Source organism: Anolis sagrei, chromosome 4 (genome assembly GCF_037176765.1).
Source record: "Anolis sagrei isolate rAnoSag1 chromosome 4, rAnoSag1.mat, whole genome shotgun sequence".
In the NCBI taxonomy this organism is placed as follows: Eukaryota; Metazoa; Chordata; class Lepidosauria; order Squamata; family Dactyloidae; genus Anolis; species Anolis sagrei.
This window is the reverse complement of record NC_090024.1, coordinates 188,818,602-188,839,798: the sequence shown is the minus strand read 5'-3', so window position 1 is coordinate 188,839,798 and position 21,197 is coordinate 188,818,602. Positions and strand designations below refer to the sequence as shown.

General features: G+C 41.9%; 1 protein-coding gene across 1 annotated transcript in view; it reads left to right on the top strand.

Annotated features, from left to right (window-relative positions):
* The first annotated feature begins 779 nt into the window (after window positions 1–779).
* GRM4 (glutamate metabotropic receptor 4) overlaps window positions 780–21,197 on the top strand; it is a 395,801-nt gene continuing 375,383 nt past the window's right edge. Inside the window, exon 1 of the mRNA XM_060773126.2 lies at window positions 780–1,324. The gene's annotated coding sequence lies outside the window, so the exon portion shown is untranslated. The remainder of the gene's footprint in view (window positions 1,325–21,197) is intronic.

Genomic DNA, 21,197 nt, shown 5'->3' with positions numbered 1-21,197 from the left:
TTTTTTACAATGCACAGCTGAGAGATTTGTCTATATTTCTGGTATTTTTGAATGGTCTGTCTGTCTGTCTGTCTATCTATCTATCTAAGACAAGAATGGTCCAAAATCAGGCTGCACATGCCTTTCTGTAGAGCTGTTTTCCGCTCCTTTTCCCCTGCCACTAAGGTGTACTAGTTCTTTAAAAGGCTGGTAGAAACCAAAGCTTAAGCAGCAGCTATTAATGCAAAACTTCCAAGCCTCCCTCCCTCTTGATCGCTGGAGATGTTATCAGGCTGAATGTAGTTTAGCCTGACTGTGGAATCCCTTCTCTTTCCTTACTCCTTTCCTTTTGGGTCCACGGAGCAGTCCTCTCTTGCAAATATCCCCAAACGGTGAGAGGAGAAGAGGGGAAAGAAAGGGGGGGGGGGCATCAGTCTTAAGAGACAGGAGGGATGGCTCCTCGTCCAGAGCCACACATTACCGTGCCTCAAGGCTGGAGTCCCGCTGGTCTATGAGTTCAATTCTAGGATTTCTTGGCAACTGGATGGTGTGCGCCTCAGCCTCGCTGCTCCCTCCGGGAAAGCCGCTTTTCTTTAGCAAAGAGTCCGAGATTCCCAGCCAGCGTCTTTCTCTCGCCTCTGGCTAGCACCTGAAGGGGCTCTTTCAGCACCACTGGAGGCGGACAGCTCCTCCGGACCAGCCCCGGCTTCCTTTCATTCCCAGGCACTTGGGAAGGAGCAGCCCGTGCGGCGCGTGGACGCGCTCGTGGGTGGACGCGCCGGCGCGCGTGCACGCGGGAAATGAGAGGGAGGGAGGGAGGGAGAGAAGGAGGGGGGAGAACTCAAACCTCCCGCTAGCCCGACGAGGTCCACCAAGATCCATTAATTACCAGGAGGTGAAAGAGGAAAGCAGGGGAGCTGCACCGGGCACGGGAAGGGCTTGTCGAGGGAGGCGAAGAGAAAAGAGGGGAGGAGAAAAGGCAAAGAGAGAAGAAGAAGAGGAAGAGGAGGAGGAGGAGGAGAAGAAGATCCCCCGCCAGGAACTATGCCAGACCCATCCTGATTTTGGACAGGAGGGAGAAGCGCCGAAGACCGCAAAAGGCAGGAAGCAAGGGACGGGGAGGCTTTTCTTTCTTTGTCAACCAGGCAGAATTCCCCCCCAAGGAGTTGAGCAGCGCAAGTGCTGGGAATAAAGAGAGAGAGAGAGAGAGAGAGAGAGAGAGAGCCCAGCGCCTCCAGAAAGTGAAGCCTGCAGGGAAGTCGGGAGGGAAGCTTGGATTTCTTTCTCTAGTCTACAACATTCCCGGCATGGGAGGATTTCACCCAACTTCGCTTGATTTCTGAGGGTGAGTAATTCCCCTCCATGGTGGTTTTATTTATTTATTTATTTCGTATCAAAAGCATTGCAAACATTAGTATAAAACTGATAAATATAGAATTGTATGATGGTGAAGGGGTTTGGAGGGATTGCCCTCAGCATACCTTCCTCAAGTCTTATCTCATGCTCTCCTTTGAATCTGGAGAAGCCTGCGATTGCCTTACCATTTGGGAATGGCAACGTGCCTCCCCTTAATCTTTGGAGGGAAAACGGGGTCTCTCTGAGATCTTTGTGCTTGGGGTTCCTCTGGAGCGAGAGGCTGTCCCGGGTTTCTCCTCCTTAGGATGCCAATGGAAGGACTGACCACCTGTGAGGAACTTTACCCTGGGTTGAGAGGGTTTCGATGCTGGAGGCGATGTTCATGAACGTGGCAGCACTGCCAGGGGGGCTGGATGGGTGATAGAAACATAGAATCATAGAGTTGGAAGAGACCTCGTGGGCCATCCAGTCCAGACCCCTGCCAAGAAGCAGGAAAATCGCATCCAAAACACCCCTGACAGATGGCCATCCAAAGAAGGAGCTTCCAACACATGATGAATGGTGTGTGTGTGTGGAAGGGATTGCAGGGCTGAAAGGGGAGATGTTCCTTGCATCCCCTCCCCTCCCGTGCGGTCAATATAGCAGGGTTCCCATCGCATGGAGAGAGGGCAGGGGGAGGAAAAACTGCAGCAAACGCTGGGGGGCATTGGAGCCAATGGGCAGGCAGACAGGCGCCTTTGCTTTTGCTCCGTTCCTATTTAGGAAAGCTCTCTCTACGCCCCGAGTTATTATTTGGCTCCAAACGCTTCAGCCTTTTGGTGACATGGACCAGAAGGACGTTTGAATCTGTTCGGGTTGCAGAAGAGTTTCTTATTCTTTTGTAAAATGGAGAATGGTTTGAGGAGCCAGTGTGATCAGATAGGGCATAGGGAAGAAGAGCTGGAAACCGGTCCAGACGCCACTTGGGTGATGTAGTGCTACGTGATGCTTCTTGTAGATGGCTCAGAAGATGCCTTTGCCAGATCTTTCGGCCTCTTTCCACCTTTCTCTTCCCGGTGAATGGCATTCATGGTTTTCTTCTGCAAGCCCCTGAGAGAGACCTGGGGATGGCTCTCCCTCCGGTGCCTGCGCTTTTCCACCTCTTTTACTATGTGTTGCCTTGGAATGGGAAAAGGCGGCGCTGAGGAGGTTTGGCTGCCTGGGCTGGAACTCTCTCTTCTCTCACACGCCTGGAGGCAATGGACCCTTTGCTGCTGTGGCTTTGGAGGCTGAGAAAGAAGCCCAAACGCCTCTCTCACTCTTCTCCATTTAGTTCAGCAAGGGATTGTTATTGTCCCTTTGGCTTGGGGATACCTTTGTAATACCTTCTGTGAAAGAACGACTCAATGGATGCGAGTTCCCCTTCGGCAAAGTTGTGTTTCTGTGAATGTCTGTGTGCCTTTAAGTCTCCTGTCAACTTATGGCGACCCCAAGAATCCTATAGGGGTTTCTTAGGCAAGGAATCCAGTACTCAGAGCTATAGGAGAGAGAAAGAAACACACAGGGCATGGAGCTGTCCACCATGGCTCCCTAGTTAGACAGCTCCTTCTTCAGGTTAACTTTTTTCTTCCCACATCCCCAAGAACTCAAAATCTGGCACATTTCCCTGGCATTTTGCTCATTCCTAATAAAGGCCCAGCCCTGAATTTTGTCTGAGCTAGCCAGTCTTCCAGGGAGGCCACTATTATGCATCACTACAATGGTCTCTTTGGATTTCTCAGGCAAGAGGAGAAGCAGAGGTAGTAGCTGCCAGTAGAAGGAAAGGTGAGATGAAGTTCTTATTTCTGCCTTCAGCAGTAGCATAGGCACAAAGATTGGTGTTTTCACTGCAGGTAGGAAATTACTTGGACCTGTGCTGACTAAGTCTCACAGCTTCTTGTGAATGGAAGTGGGGAGGCACCCCATCTTGGTAGGATTTTGTGATGAAGGGCACGATAACCAGTCCACTTTGCATCCTCTCACTTCTTCCTTTGAGAGAGTTGCTGTTTTTGAAATGTATCTCAGAACACCAGACTCAGACTTCTGCTTATACAGTGTAGTAGAAATGAATTTGACTTGCATTTCCTTTTGGGAGAGCTCTCTGAATGCTGTTTGGTGAAAAACAGATCTGGGATATCTACATAAAAGGAAAGTTGGTGGGACATAACATCCAAAACACCCATTTCTGAATGCCCCCCTGAATTGCAGCTTCCATACTTGTTTGTTTTTGTCATGCCCTTCCAGACCTGGCAGGCAGTGTTTTCTGCTCTGAAATCCACCACGATCAATTTGATTATATCAGCACTTATGAGGCTCAAGTATGAGTCACGGTTTATTGTTGACTCACCTTTGGCCTTAGGTTGAAGAAGATTTTACAAGGTATCACTGAAACAAGCTGAAGGATTTATAGCACCAGGGGCTCATAGCACAACGTAACCTGTCAATAAACAGATTGTAAAACACTGTAATTGCACTCATAGACAACAACCTTTAGTCACTTCTGCCATAATTTGCATCTCCTCTGAACTGAAGGGGCAAAACCTTAAATATATTCTTCAAGGATAGAGAAGCTGTAGCTTCCAGATGTTTTTTACTCTGAGTCATAGAATCAAAGAATTGGAAGAGACCTCATGGGCCATCCAGTCCAACCCCCTGCCAAGAAGCAGGAAAAGCACATTCAAAGCACCACCGACAGATGGCCTTCCATCCTCTGTTTAAAAGCCTCCATGGAAGGAGCCTTTATCACAGTCTGGGGCAGAGAGTTCCACTGCTTAATATCTCTCATAGTTAGGAAGTTCTTCCTCATGTTCAGGTGGAATCTCCTTTCCTGGTTTGAGAGCTATTGTTCTGCATCATAGTCTCCAGGGCAGAAGAAAACAAGCTTGCTCACTCCTCCCTATGACTTCCCCTCACATATTTATACATGGCCATCATGTCTCCTCTCAGCCTTTTCTTCTGAGATCCCTATTTGTCTAAATGGTATAGCCAGACTTCAGGGATGATAGGCAATGCATTTCACTTGTTATTGATTATTCAGATTTGCTATTGTGTTCAAACAGTCAGACTCAGATATAACCAGGTGTTAGACTCCTAAAAAGAAGGGAATGCAAAGGCCATCTAGTCCAATCCCTTTCTATGCAGGAATACACAACTGAAGCACTCTTGAAAGATGCCCATTCAATCTCTGCTTGTGAACCAGCTCCAAGTCAGTCTATTCCACAGGTCTTATGGCAAAGATGGTCTTCCTAATGGTCAGGAGAAATATCTTTTCTTGTAATTAGTTCATGTTTTCATCTCTGGAGCTGCAGAAAATAAGCTCATCCTGTTCTCTACATGATTTTTCTTTAGATGTATAAAGATGGATGTCATATCACTTCTCACTCTTCTCTTCTCAAGAGAATGTTATTTCATGTAAAAAGTCCTGGTATTTTGAAGAAGTAAAGTCAAGGTTTTTTTCGCATCTACAACACAATATGGTTTTGGATTATCATAGAAGTGTGGCATAAAGCTTTAGTTTCTTCTTCCAAGACTCTTAACTGCCAAACACCTCCATAGATATGACTGGGGGCAATTTCCATTTTCTTCCTCTAGGATTCACAAAATTCATTTTTAATTTCAGTAATTAAAACACTTCTCAAACTACCCTTACACTTTAGTTGAGCTCAAAATAATCCTAGCTGGTAAGCATTATTGGATTTAGGATTTTGCTCTTCATAGATTTTGTTTTTCAAAGTCCTGTGAGGAAAGGCAGAAGGAGGTAGGAATGATCAGTTTAAACAAACAGGTTGGAATCCTGTATGAGCTACTGAATTATGTATACTCAGTTAAGTACACTAAGGTTAACGAAGTAATCTCTGACCCAACTCCACTTTTCCCCAAACTAGCAGAATGGTTTCTCCCTCTGCAGCTGATTCCCAATAAAGTAGATTTAAGGAACAGTTATGATCACAACAACAGTATGACAATGATTTACTCATCTGTAACTGCTTTGTATGTGTAACAACTACTTAATCATGGTTTAACCCCACTGCCACTATTGGAGAAGGAGCTCCATTCTGCTGGCAATTTGATTGCTAGTGAATGATATTTCCGTCATGGTTTGTTTTTGGCAGCCGGGGGGGGGGGGGGGGGGGATTTAGGCAGGAGATGTTTTGACCATCATACTTAAGATGAGATATGTTAATCATTCTGAAATACTTGAGGGACTGTTCACAAATAGTGAAGCAAACCTCCTTTCTATTCTTCAAAGGGTAACACATGAGCCATTGGGTTCAAGTTACCCCCTCCCCAAATTTGTGCGACGAGTGGGTGGCACTTCATGACATGGCCCTTCTTTTTTTCAAAATAGCAAGTCCTACTTCAGCTCCCTCTTGTTGCATGTTCTCTATTTTGAGATCAACTAAAGTATAAGGGATTCCAATTTCCCAAAGGGCAGGCTTGTTTCTCCATGCTGAACTGTATATATCAAAACATTCTTCTAACTTCCAATCCCCCTACAAATCACATGGCTGTTAAAAAATTGCTACATGTATGATTCAGAATCACTAGGTTGTCAACACTGGAAGGAGTTCTGGTATTTGCATTGCTGGTGATGATCAACTCAAGCCTAGAAACGTATAGACAAAGCTTAGGAAAGAAAAAAGATATGTGGAAAGTTCTAAGGAGGAAAGTTCTGGAATGTGTCCAAAGGAGGATGACTAAAATGATCAAGGATCTGGAGAAAAAGCCACATGAGGAGCAGCTTAAAGACCTGCAGAAGAGAAGACTGAGAGGAGACATGATGAGGGCCATGTATATGTGAGAGGAAGTCATAGGGAGGAGGGAGCAAGCTTGGTTTCTGCTGCCCTGGAGACAAGGATGCAGAACAATGGCTTCAGACTACAGGAAAGGAGATTCCACTTAAATATGAGGAAGAACTTCCTGACTGTGAGAGCCATTCAGCAGTGGAACTCCAGAGAGCAGTGGAACTCCAGAGGCAGACCCTGGACTGTGATGGAGGCTCCTTCTTTGGGAGCTTTTAAGCAGAGGCTGGATGGCCATCTGTAAGGGGTACTTTGAATGCGATCTTCCTGCTTCTTGGCAGGGGGTTCGACTGGATGGCCCATGAGGTCTTTTCCAACTCTATGCTTCAATGATTCTCTGAGTGGGCCTTCTTTGGCCTTTTAGATATATTTTGGGCTGCAAATCCCAAAAACCTCATCCTGCATGGACAATGGTCACATATTTTGGGAGTGTAAGGCACTAAAACTATATCTCAAGTTCGGGGGGATTTTCCCACAATCTTCCAAGGAATGGTACCATGTCTATGCCATATCATTATCATATTTTCATAGTTTCCTGGAAACTTTTTATGAAATGGCAGTAGATTGTTCAAAGAATAGCACTGGCCCATGGACCATTAATTTGAATAGTATTGCCATAAAACACTCTGAACGGAAGGTTCCTCATGTCTCATCTGGGAAGAACTTTCTAATTAGATGGTTATTCAAAAGAAGAACACACTACTTCACTCTTGCTTTTAAAGGTACCTACCCTGTTAGACATTTCTAAGAAACCATCAGAGATGATGTTCACCTATCAGGGATGCTGTAGTAGTAGATTTCCTGCATCAATAGGAGATTGGTCACGATAACCTTGAGGTTCCTTCCAACTCTGTAATGCCATATTGGCACTGGGCCATTTTATACTCCTGTTCTTGTATTCTGATAAACAGCATCAGCAATATTTGTTGTATGGAAAGCCTACAGAAGTCAAATAACTGAAAATTTTGTTCTGAAAATATTCATAGGCATAAACAGATCATAACAAGAACAATGTACAACAGTACTATCGGTTGCTTCATATTAAATATATTTTCAGCATTTTAAAGCTCCTATCAAATCCTGACAACGTTTACAGACAATTTCTTTATAGCATTCTTTGGCTGGCTTCTGGTCTGTGTTGTGTTGGACAGCAGCCAGGGACTAATTTCTTGGTATTTCTCCCACTGGCAGAAGACCAAAGCCTTGCCACTAAGCCCTGGACAGATGCAACACTTTAGTAACTTTCTCACTGAGTGGTTCAGGAGTTCTTTCAGACCACCATTCAAATATCTCTGAAAAAAATGAGCAAAGAAGAAATAAGCACCCATTTTTCTAAATCACTGCAATCCCACCAATGCTCATTGTGACATGGATCTTCTTTGTTAGCCAGCCATACAGGTTTCTTGCTGCTCCACGTATTTAGTCTCCTTTTTGCCTATTTTGCTTTTGCAGCCATTGGAAAACCATCTCTCTGTGATGAATGAATTTGCACACACATGTATCATAGCCTCGCACTATTTACGTATCATCATGGCCTGGAAAAGAACTACTCTGGGGAGAGTAAGATCTGCTCTGAAGATAATATTTTGCATATTTATCAGTCTTGGCAGTAGGTCGTGGTTTACTAGTTGTACAAGATAAATAGACTGAAGACATGTGAACCCCGTTCAATGATCTGCCTTTTTTTGGTGGCTCCCTGCATTATAGGCATTACTGTCATTTTGAAAGTATGCTGCCCTAGTTAGAAAGAGGTTATCAAAAATTTATTTCAAGATTTCATTGCATTTGGCAAGAGCAGAAATAAAGACCGACTTTCCCTTTTCTTCCTCCCTCTTGCTCTTGACACTGAGATGTGTTGGATGCGTTTGTTTACTAGCACATGCTCTCTGCCAGTACAAACCTGCTACTTCGCTTGCCTTTCTGCCTGTCACTCTCATTGTGGAATCCTGTGATCTGTCTAGCAACGGTTGCCCAATTCTCATTGCTTTTTGTTTTCAGTGTGTTGAAAACTCACTTGCTTTTGGAAAACTGTGGCAGAAGGCTGGCTGGAAATTGCTGTGTAGAGCAAGACAGACACAGCCAGGCTGTGATCAATGGAATCACTAGAGGTATCTCCTCCTCTTTCTTCTAAGGCTCTGGAGCTTTGCATCAAAGTCTTTGCTAACCACCTGACTCCTGAGGAGACCCTGCTTCAGGCAATGAAAATGTTCTTCCTTTAAAGGCCTGCTCAACTAGATCAATGATTGTTAATTGCTGGACTTATCAATGGTAACCAGCTCTCTCCTGAGGCTTAGAGCTTTCATAAGAGATAGCAGTAGCAGAATGGAGAGATGACTGACATTAACGGGACCACATTCAGTGGCGATCACTGTTAACTGGCTTTTAATTGGGTCATGATTACATAAGGGCCCATGCTATTGGATATGCTAATTTATGTTACCGTCAATGAATTAAGGTTGCACTCCTAATCATTTTTAAACATTTGGGGGTGCTAGCTTGCTATGCAAAATCCATCCATAGCCAGAGGATTAAAGGTTTTTAAAGCAAGTTTCAAACCAACTTCCCTTCAATTTTGTTCAGCTGTACTTAACATAGTCTTTGTAATAAAAGTCGCTACCAAAGCAAAGTCCCCTGTAATAACCTCACAAGTGGGGAAAAATACGCCATGTGAGCTAATTGGAATATTATGCTGCGATAAGACTGTCCTAGCTCTCCAAAGGATTAGTGCATTTGGAGGGAACAATATTGATTTAAAGGAGAAAAACAGGCACTGGCACAATTCACAACTGCCACAGCAATAGAAGCAAGGTAGTGACTCTTCCCTTTTGAGCTATCAGCATGGGAAATCAGGTTATTTAGGATTACGGATTAATGGATTTTAATCACTTTATTGGCAGGTTCTGTTTCCTGATTGGAAAGAGAAAAAGGCAGAAAGAATACAGGTTAAGGCCATAGAGAGAAAATGGCAGTTTCCAGAACTTTATCCTACATTTGATGGGAGGAGAACACAGCCAGGGTCTGCTTTACATGTGATTGATTTATATATATATATATATATATATATATATATATATATATATCTCCTGCATTGTGTACTTTTACCTATTCTGCCAAAGCTACTAGTACAGAAGGCTTAATCTGAGGCAGGTTATAATGACTGTGAAACATAGATGTATGCATGTGGGATACATGCTTTTTTTTTTTTACACTGCAACACAGGTCAGTAATACTTTGTGTGTGAACACAACCCAACAGCTGAAATGCAGAGCACTTGATGAACCAACCTGGACACAGCATATTATCTGAGAACACAGAAATGTTGGACCACTCTCACAACCACCATGTCAGACTACACAGAGAAGCCATTGAAATCCACAAGCATGTGGGCAATTTCAACAGAAAGGAGGAAACCATGAAAATGAACAAAATCTGGCTACCAGTATTTTAAAAAACTCTAAAATCAGGATAGTAAATAAAGAGCAACATTCAAAAACAGGGGAATTTCAGACAAGAATCCATCAGGGCCAGGCAACAAAGGAGCTCTCCAGGCAGCAATCAGCCAGGCTCTGAAGCTACAAGGCCATAAAATGCTAATCAAGGTGGCCACTTGCAACACTCACACTTGACTCACACAGACAAGAGTTCTTTCTTCCACCCTGGACATCCCACAGATATATAAACCTCACTTGCCTAGTTTCCAACAGACCTTACAATCTCTGAGGAAGCCTGCCGTAGATGTGGGCAAAACATCAGGAGAGAATGCTTCTGGAACATGGCCATACAGCCCGGAAAACTCTCAGAAACCCAGCCAGAATTTGAATTGCACATTTTTGTACTGGAATATGTGTGCTTTCATTTTCTCAAGTACTGTATAAGACAGGGTAGTATCCTTTCCTACTTCATCTGGATTTTCAAGAAGTCTGGTGTTTTCAGCATGGTTCCATATTACCTTATTTCATTCCTGTTCTGGAGGAGTGTGTTCTAACATTTTTGGGCTCAGCTGTGTAACTTTGATGAAATCAATGATGGAGAAATAGTGCAACATAGGATGAGAGTTCATAATCTTTAATGAAGTTTGATAAAATGTTACAAATGTTCTGTCGAAATGTTTTGCCTTTTGCTATTATATCTTCAGCTAGCTATCTTTAGCTCTTGCCATCTGCATGCCCATAATTATCCCTCTTAATGATGTAATAAATGTAGCCAAGATATTATGGATATTATTGTGAGTTTTACTGATTTACATCAAAAAGTTAAGTCATCAGTATGCACACATTACTTGTCTGCGCAGTACTCTCATCAATGTGACATTTAACAGCATGAGAGTAACACACACTTAATAGACTTGGACTTGGACTTTTATGAATGGTAAAACTACTTTTAATTATATTTTTTATGAATGATGTGTGCGTTTGGTTTTAAACTTTCTTTTGCATGATGCTTCTGCTGGCATTTCCCCAAAGAAAAATGCTTGAATAAATTCATAAATGTAATAACGGTATAATCTTTTCTTTCCCTGTCATTGCTTCCTCCTTCACCTGTGGGGCAGTGAAGTGCCATTATTAATCATTGCAAAGGTTTTAAGATGCCTACAATGAGGCTGCTTGAAATGATTTAGCTCTGACCTCTATGGCATTCCTTCATGACTTACATTTCTATCATCTTCTCTTATCAAGGTATTAAAGCTATGAATATAGAGAATATATCCTTCTCCACCCAACAATCCTGGGGTTGATTTAAGCTGAGATAGGCATGGGTCAATGATCATCTAGTGAGCTTCATAGCTAAGCACAGCATGGAAACCTGCTCTACCTGCTTCATGTTTGGCACTAGCTACATTTCACAATTCCACAGAATCTAAGTATCATAGAATCTTAGTTGGAAGGGGATGCAAGGGCCATCTAGGGCAATCTATTGCCTTTTGGAAACACACAATTATTGCCAGTCCAACCTCTGTTTAAAGGTCTCCAAAGAAGGAGAAACCTATCCTTTCTTCCCCAAAAATGTATTCCACTTTTATATACTTCTTACAGTAATGAATTTCCTGAGCTTTGGATGGAATCTCTTTATTTGAAGATTGAATTCATTGGTTCATGCTCTAATTTGTGATCATAACTAGAATTACGATAATAAGAGCTATTGTGCATTACCTTGGGAGCCCCCGGTGGTACAGTGGGCTAAACCCCTGTGCCAGCAGTACTGAAGACCGACAGGTCGCAGGTTCAAATCTGGGGAGAGCACGGATGAGCTCCCTCTGTCAGCTCCAGCTCCTCATGTGGGGACATGAGAGAAGCCTCCCACAAGGATGGCAAAACATCAAAACATCCTTGCATCCCCTGGGCAATGTCCTTGCAGATGGCCAATTCTCTCACACCAGAAGTGACTTGCAGTTTCTCAAGTTGCTCCTGACACAGAAAAAAATCACCTTGGGAGCTCTTGTGCATTGGGCAGAAAACATAAATAGTAAAAATAAGTAAATAAACTTGCATTGTAACAAACCGAGGAATAGGGTCCATCAACATGGCCCAAATGAGGCAGGGTAGGGGTGAGGGAATGGGCTTTATGGCATCCACATGATGCCAAATGTGACTTTTTTTTTGCAATACTCAAAGTTGAAGAATGCTCCAGAGCTTCCCTGAAGCTCTGGAGCTCACCTACATATTGGTGATGTGTAAACAGTTGACGTGGTTCTGATTTGGAATTGGCCACCACTTTTTATACAGCGATATCACTTTCCCCAGGCTTGGGTGGCTCCTCTGAGTTGTGCTGGCACTTTGGACAGAGTTAGCAATAGTGATAAGTGATGACTATGAGCAATTTCATATGTTATAAACCCTTTCTCACTCATGGGATGGCACATTTCCAGTCTGGGCATACAATATCCTGCCATGTTGGGATGTGCTTGGAGGTTGGGCATGTGAATTCCCATAGGGCTGGTTCAGAATACTCTCCTCCAGATCAGCCGTAACATATGTGGATTGTGTAGATGTACCATAAATGACTCATCTATGGTTTCAAGTATTTTTTTAGCTGCATAGTGAGTTGACCTTGTATCTTTTAGATTTTTGTGTTTGTATTATCAGCCTTTCTTTTCTCCCAAGTACCCCCTCTCAACCTGTGCCTCTCCTCCCTATTTCTATGTCTGCATTTCTGCTTGAGTTCTATTGAGACCAATGGAGCTATCCCTCTAGTAGAGTCCTTTGGTTAAAGAGAATCAAGTCAGTGAGCTATGCAAATGCTGTATCCACTTTGCTTTGTGGCTCAGGTGTGTGGCTATGTGGTTGGAAAACCAAGATATTCTTTGAAAGAGTGGAGGTTGCAGAATACGGTTTGTACTCGTAAGCTCTGAAAAGTGTTGCATGATTACGCTAGCCACTGTGGTATAATATTTCTTCTCCCTCTGTAGCTCTCAGATCATCCCATTAACATGTCAAAGACATGCCACAACTCCATCTGACACTTGAATAACCCACCAGAGAGTTTCCAGGCTAGTACATAAACACCAGTATTAAAAATGCTGCAGGTTGAATATGGCTAGTACTTGACTGATGGCACTCTTTTCCTGGAAGAGCAGCAATCCATATCATTTGCTTTTTACGACTAAACTGGCCCAGTGGCATCAATGAGTAAATTATATGGAAATATTTGGGGAACAGATACAACTGATGAGGCCAAAACATTTTCTAGTACCCGATTTTTTGCTACTGGCGCAGGCATGTAGCCGGGGGGGGGGGGGGGGGCTTGAGGGGCTCATTGAGGATCACCATACTCAATATATCCCATATGCATGGGGGTATTGGGGTAATGATACAAAAGGTTTGCTAGACTCGACCCTCTTTCACTCAGACTCAGCCCCCCCAAAACTCAGCCCCCCCCAAAACCCCCCTAAAAAAAATCAGCCCCCCCCCCCCGAAACAAAATTCTGGCTACGGGCCTGTACTGGCGGTAATGTAACACAGTACAGTTTTACTGAAGTCAATGGAACTACTGTAGTTTAGTGGCGCTGTCTAATTCTCCACCAGTTTCTTAGATGTATTTTTCTATTAGGCTCCATCAAGCAAGGCACACTCTTTCAATTTTGTTTAGAAAGAGCCTAATACCATTGAAATTGATATTAGAAATGTCAAGATCAAATGCTTGAATATATAGTGGCCTCTAAAAATGCAGTTTTACAATTGTCCATTTTTGTCTGTAGCAGGGGTCAGGTTCCACATCATCTCACTTTTTAATTTCTCATTGAAATAATCTTTGCATATGTTCCCACCCCCTTAAGTGGCACACTTCACTTAAAGAAAAGCATATCCATGTAATACTTGAAGGCACCAGGTTTTGTATGATCTTAGAAATTAAGTAAGGCCAGCTCTAGTTATTACTTGAATGGAAAACCATCAATGAATATGTACGCTCTATTTCAAAGGAAGGAAATGCCAAATCTCCTCTGAATATTCCACGCCTCAGAAAATCCTATGTAATTCATGATGTTGCCATAAGTTGGCAAGCAACTTGAAGGCACATATACATGCACATACACACATGTACCTTTGTCCTAGACATAGGTTGGAGACAATGAGCTGGGAAGTAAAATTAGTGAGGAGAGGAAGAGCAATATCAAGCAGTATTTCTAGGTTTGCAACATGGTATGTAATCACAAGGGTTTTTTTTTTTAAATGGGCAGATGGGAAACTTCCTTTAACCAAGAACTTGGGAAATTAGGGAGAATGAATATAACAACACACTGAATCCATCCAAAGTAAGAGTAATATGATGCTCTGAATCTGACCATTATCTATCACTGGTTAGTTACAGGTGGCTTCAACATGTCTTTATATTCATCCTTCTTCTAAGTAATTTCCCAAATGCTTCGGTTTCTGCTCTCATTTAAAGCTATTTATCTCATAGTTTGTAGTTTGGTTTTTCATAAGTTGAGGTAGGCTGTATTCTGGATCGTATATATTAGCTAGTTCTTAAAGAGCAACTTCAGACATGGGTTGCTGTGAATTTTCTGGGTTATATGGCCATGTTTAAGAAGCATTCTCTCCTGATGTTTTGCCCACATCTAGGGCAGGCATCCTCAGAGGTTGTGCGGTCTGTTGGAAACCAGGTAAGTGAGTTCTATATATCTGTGGAACTTCAGGCATGCAGAGTGGGCTTCCTCATCTTCTTTCTGCTAAAGATCCCCATAGGAATGTTGCTCCCTTGTTTCACTCCAGAGTCTTCTGCTTGCTTAGTGCATTGTTGCCTACTTTGATTGTCAGTTACTCCCTGAGGTCTTCTTAGATGGGGACCATTTACATTTTGATCTTTTTTTAAAAAACAAAAAACAAACAAAAAAAACCCCAAACAGAGATAGCAAGCATTGAATCTGGGACCTTGTGCATGCAAAACATGTTCTTTTTCCACTGAGTGCCCATCCTGCGCATGACATGTCACATTCACAAATTGCTTTTGAAAATCCTGGCCCTTTCTATTTCTTTCTGAGAAACCAAAACCTTAATGAACACATGCCTGGCACACAGAATTAGGCCTACTCTTCAGAAAAAGATAGCAACATGATAAGGCTGTTGCTGGAGCTATATGCCTGCATACCAGAGAACAGGCACTCACATGGACAAACTTCGGCCCTCTGGGTGTTTTGGACTTCAACTCCCACAATTCCTAACAGTCGGAAGTTGAAGACAAAACGCCCAGAGGGCTGAAGTTTGCCCATGCTAGTCTTAGAGGAAAATACATTTCAGAACTCTTAACACTCTTCTTTAATTCTGAGTTCTAACTTGGAACTAACATTCCTTCTAGGACAGCGTTTCTCAGCCTGAGGGTTGGGACCCCTGGGTGGGTCACAAGGGGTGTCAAAGGGGTCACCAAAGACCATCAGAAAGCACAGTATTTTCTGTTGGTCATGGGGGTTCTGTGTTGGAAGGCTGGCCCAATTCTATCGTTGGTGGGGTTCAGAATGCTCTTTGATTGTAGGTGAACTATAAATCCCAACAACTACAACTCCCAAATGTCAAGGTCTATTTTCCCCAAACTCCACCAGTGTTTACATTTGGGCATATTGAATATTCGTGTCAAGTTTGGTCCAGATTCATCATTGTTTGAGTCCACAGTGCTCTCTGGATGTAAGAGAACTACAACTCCAAAACTTAAGTTCAATATCCACCAAACCCTTCCAGAATTTTCTGTTGGTCATGGGAGTTCAGTGTACCAAGTTTGGTTCAATTCCCTTGGTGGAGTTCAGAATGTTCTTTGATTGTAGGTGAACTATAAATCCCAGCAACTACAACTCTCAAATGACAAAATCACCCCCCCCAACCCCACCAGTATTCAAATTTTGGGTGTATTGGATATTTTTGCCAAATTTGGTCTAGTGAATAAAAATACATCCTGCATATAAGATATTTACATTGCGATTCATAACAATAGCAAAATTACAGTTATGAAGCAGCAAGGAAAATAATTTTATGGTTGGGTGTCACCGCAACATGAGGAACTGTATTAAGAGGCCATGGCATTAGGAAGGTTGAGAAACACTGTCCTAGGATCTAACTAGCATTCTTAGTTCTAACTTTCTTCCTAAATTATGTCATTCTTTCTCATATGCTTGCTTTCTGAGAGCAGAGATTTTAGAAAGTATGGAGGAACATTCAATAATGTTATTTTATTTGTGATCCTTAGGTTAAAGCAAATATTAATGGCATGTGTGTTACTGATGGTTGGGTTTTCCTGGTAGCAGAGTTTGCAATCAGATCTGCTCTTCTTCCAGCTCTGTGGGTCTCATGTAAGCAAATCTGAGCTTTAGTGTTCACATGCTCCACATCAACACCAAAATGGATGCTTTATCATATTGTCTGCTAAAGATTGACTCTAACTAATAGAGATTCTGTTTCCGCAAATTACAGGATGGTTGAACACAGCTTCTTTAAGATGCCAGCTCAGTGGATCAGCAGAATAAGAACTAGTGTCGTTTATAGTTAGCCATTGGTAACTCCAATCTGAGTAGGAAATGAACCCCCAGTTTGCCAGAATGACTCACCAGTACAACTATTTTTTAAACAAAACAACAACACATCTAATTGATATGGAGGTTGTTTTCAATGGCTACTTGCCAGATAACAGAACATACTACACAGAAATGTTGCAGGGATTATACATAGTTGTTGTCTGAGACAAATGAGTTTATATGTATCGGTGTTGTAGCCTCATATGTTGAAGTATCCCAGTAATCTTCAAGATGTTTGGATAAAAACCATAACTAAGGCTTCTCTAGAGGTAAACAAAATGATTATGATAATTAGCAGAGAATAGTGGACTAACCACAACACACTCAGAAAACTAGAGAAACAACCCACAGCTAACCACAATTATTGTAAAATATTATTTTAATTACATAAACAGATTCATGTGAAATAACTTTCTTTACTGTAATAATTCCAATACAAACACATAATTAAAAGTAAAGAAAACCAACCAAGTCAATATAAAAGTTCCAAGTATAGCCAGTGTTAGCTGATTCCTAAAACCACTGATGAAAACAATGAGTGCAAATGTAGTTCTGATATTTTTTAATGATATGAGCAGATTTTAAAGACCAACTAAATTTAGGATTCTTTGAGCATTTTGAAAATTGCTTCTAATTTTATTTGCATTTGGTAGCCATTCCCACTGACTTGATAGCCTTCACTTATGACATTATCACATCAGGGCTTTAAAGTGGGCAGCCCCACATTTCTGCTACCTGCAGAATTCTGGGAAATGTGGTTTGGGAAGGTGAGGACTTCTGTAACTGAGTATTCAAAAGGCATTTTCCTAATCCATATTTCCCAGAATTCTGCAGGTGGCAGAATGGGGGGCTGCCTGCTTTAACGCCCTGTTGTGATAACATGGTTAGATATCACTGTATATTAAAAAAAAGCTATCCTTCCATTAAACTTGGTGCCCTTCCACACATCCTTATATCCCAGAATATCAAGGCAGAAAATCCCAGGATATCTGCTTTGACCTGGATTATCTGAGTCCACACTCAATGTGGGATTTTCTGCCTTGATATTCTGAGATATAGGGATGTGTGAAAGAGCCCATGGTTGATCAGACACAACTCATTCATATAATGAGGTCAACATTTTTGCAATTATTGATCAATGTGTTCATTGAATGGAGTCTTTGGAAAAGCGTGCTCCTTAATTCTCTTAACAATACTATTATTAGAAAGCAGGGAAACCCCCTTTCAGTTTGAATGTAGGGCCAGCTCACCCACAATAATACCCATGAGGTACAAAAAGCTTTCTTGTTTGGAAAGATAGCCCAAATACCTCTCTGTCTTACCAGAAAATGAAATATGTTAGGTAGTAAACAGGCAAGGGGGAACGGCCTGCATTGGTTGTCAAGCAGATGCTCAGGTGGTGATAGAAACTGTAAAAAGAATCATGGTTCAGTTCTCCCTTAACATAAATTCAAGAAAGTAATCCTCACCTTCCTCCGAGCCATAAGGAAGGCAGCATGACAAGAAGTATTGTCCTAACCATGAATTGGCTTTATTTGCTTTCTGTGATGTCACAATGTCAATTCCAAAGGGCTGCTCAGTATTGTGAGCACATATTTTCTAATTGGATGAGTTCTGGATGTGAGGAAGAAGAAACCTATGGGATAGAGACGAAAACAAAATGAAAGATGGAGTTGAAGCAGATGCCAAGAAAGGCAACAGACACAGTGCACTAACAGATGTGGGAATGATAAGATATGGGAGGCCTTTCAGGGAACATTTTGAGATCCCTTAATGCACTGAAAATGTTTATCTTAGAACATTTAGTGGAGCCTTACTGAATTTAAGATACAAAAGTGTTCCCCCAGGGATGGAAGTTTGTTATATAAATCTCCTATTTCATGGATGGAATGATAAAATAGTGAACTTTTAGTAGGCTACTTTCTTATGCCATCATTTGTAAGCATTTCAGAAGCATATAATTGCCCTAAAATACTAAGCACTAGAAGAGAAACTGTAATACGATTTCCTGATCAGCAGAGATTAGCAGATAGAGGGTTTTTTTAAAGGTAGGAATTCAAAACTGCTCAGCATGCAGACTCTTATATTAATAGAGGGGTGGCGAAATGGTATGAGTGTAGGACTATGGCTCTGGAGATCAGGGTTTGCATTCCCTGCTTAGCCATGGAAACTCACTGGGTAACTCTGGGTGAGTCACACATTCTCAGCCCCACAGCAACCCATTAAAGGTTGGCCTTAGGGTCACCATTGGCTGGAAATAACTTGAAGGTAATCAACAACAACATAGATTAGAACTTTATCTTGTGATATATTTATATATGTATATGTTTATGTATATGTAGGTGTGTGTGTATCTATATAAATAAAATCATGTTCGTTTGTGGGATTAACATAACTCAAAAACCACTGGATGAATGGACACTAAATTTGGACACAATACACCTATCAGGCCAACGAGTAACTATCACTCTTAAAAATACTGAAAAACACAGTGGAAGAGACTTTAAAAGCCAAAAAATATAAAAAATACATTACAACGCATGCACAAAACCACATATATACACATATACACATACATACACACACAAAACACATATACACAGACTGGCCCACAGCAACGCGTGGCAGAAGACGGCTAGTGTGTATATATATATCTCTCCAGCAGTTTTGTATATACATTGCACATGCAGATAAACCTCCTTGAGAGATATTTACAAAACTCTGTGTGTATTTTCTATTGTAGACTTCTACTAAGGAAGTTTCTTAGCAGTCAGAAATACTAGCAATCAATGCTAATGTGCTGATTGGCTAACGATTACTTCATTCAGATAAATCTTTATAAGGGTAGCTGCTAAAATGCAGTGAACAGGATGGATAATGGTTTATTTAACAGAAATGGCCCCAGTTAACCATAGGTCCTATCTCATTTGTTCTTATTGAGCACATAATATTGCATTTTATGGGCTTGGGTATACCATTTTGATGGCCAGCTTACCGTAGATTCCAAAAAGCACCTTATCTAAAAAGTGGTTGGGTCATGTGAATAAACATTGTCCTGATGATAAGTAAAATGCGCACGATAATTGCAGGGGATAATGCATTTCCTGCTGAAATCAATGGCAAACTGAATTGTATCTCTGTGGCAGGAATGGATATAAATTCTAGTATTGTACTTTAGATTTTTCCTGATTTTCTTGTGCATCCTCAGCTCAAACAACAATGCTTCTATTATCCTCAAAGCAAGTGACTCAAAGCCAGCATTACATGGGCACCTAATTACTTTTTTTGGTGTGTGCATCAGGAGCGACTTGAGAAACTGCAAGCGGCTTCTGATGTGAGAGAATTGGCTGTCTGCAAGGACATTGCCCAGGGAATGCCCGGATGTTTTGATGTTTTACCATCCTTGTGAGAGGCTTCTTTCATGTCCCCGCATGGGGAGCTGGAACTGACAGAGGGAGCTCATCCGTGCTCTCCCTAGATTCGAATCTCCGACTGGTTGGACTTCAGTCCTGCTGGCACAAAGGTTTAACTCATTGCACCACTTGGGGCTCCAGACCTAATTACTAATTTGATGAAAATAGCTTCACTTCCAGTGAACTAGCTTCCAACCAGTCCATACTTCAGGAAATAAAGCCCGACTGCTCATTGGAGGGAAGGATAGTAGAGGCAAAAATGAAGAACTTTGGCCACATCATGAGAAGAAAGGAAAGCTTAGAAAAGACAATGATGCTGGGGAAACTGGAAGGAAAAAGGAAGAGGGGCTGACCAAGAGCAAGACAAGACAAATGGGTGGGATCCTTGAAGTGACTGGATTGACCCTGAAAGAGCTGAGGGTGGTGACGGCCGACAGGGAACTCTGGCATGGGCTGGTCCATGAGGTCACGAAGAGTCAGAAATGACTGAACAAATGAACAACAAGCTTCACTTACGCCTTGGAAGAGTATAGGGCAGAGGCTGCCGGCTATGTCTACATGATAGAATTAATGCAGTTTGGCCCCACTTTAACTACAATGGCTCAACGGGTCAACTATGGAATCCTGGATACTGTAGTTTGGTGAGGCACTCCCCCTCCTCAACAGAGAAACCCAAAGAACTCATAAAAGTACAGCTCTCATGATTCCATAGCACTGAGCCATGATAGATAAAGTGCCAAATTGCATTAATTATACAGTGTAGTTCCCGCAGCAAAACAACTCTGTTGCACCCAGGTGAATGAATACTAATGAAGTCAGTGCAGAGGTACAAATCCCATCACTGAACATTTTAATACTTCCAGTTTACTTCTTCCTCCCTATCCTAAAACACAATAGTCTAAACCAATACTTCTCAGGCAATTTAATGTATAGGGCAGCCAATTAACTCCCCCCCCCCCCCCCCAATATGTCATGAACCAACACTAAATTTGTGCTTGTTGGGTAAATGTTTCTTTCTGTTCTGGACTCTTCCAAGAGACTGGCTCAGTGACCAGGGACCACCACTTTTAGTAGCAGTGATCTGAACATCTAATCCTGGCGACATATCTGCTTAGTATAGGACAAATCATCAACATGTTTTTAATCTTTAAATAATAATAATTTCAATTGGCTGCAATTTAACCTGTACTTTAAGAAGAAAATATCTGCATGAATTTCTCGTTTCGTTTTTTAAATAACAAAAATGCATCCCTAAGATCTTTTTAAAAAATGCTTTGAAAATGTTTGCTTTCATCATGAGTCATCACTTGGCCCAATGAGACTTATTTAAAACTCAGTTATTCTTCAAAAGCAATTGTTTGGAGAAATGTCTGGTGCAATATCAGCCTGGTAATTTTAAAAATTTATCTGCACAGCACCCTCTCCCCAAAGCTGCCAAACTCATCATTCAGTGTGCTCAGTTGTCAAGCATGGCAATTTGCTGTTCTTTATTGCATGATGTTTGCTCAATGTACTCAGTTGAATAAATAGTAAGGATGGAGATTGCCAAGATTTGTTTCTCAGGATGAGAGAGAGATAAAACCCGTGATGTCAGTAGGGCTCTTCATTAAACCATTGGTGGGCCACCATTTT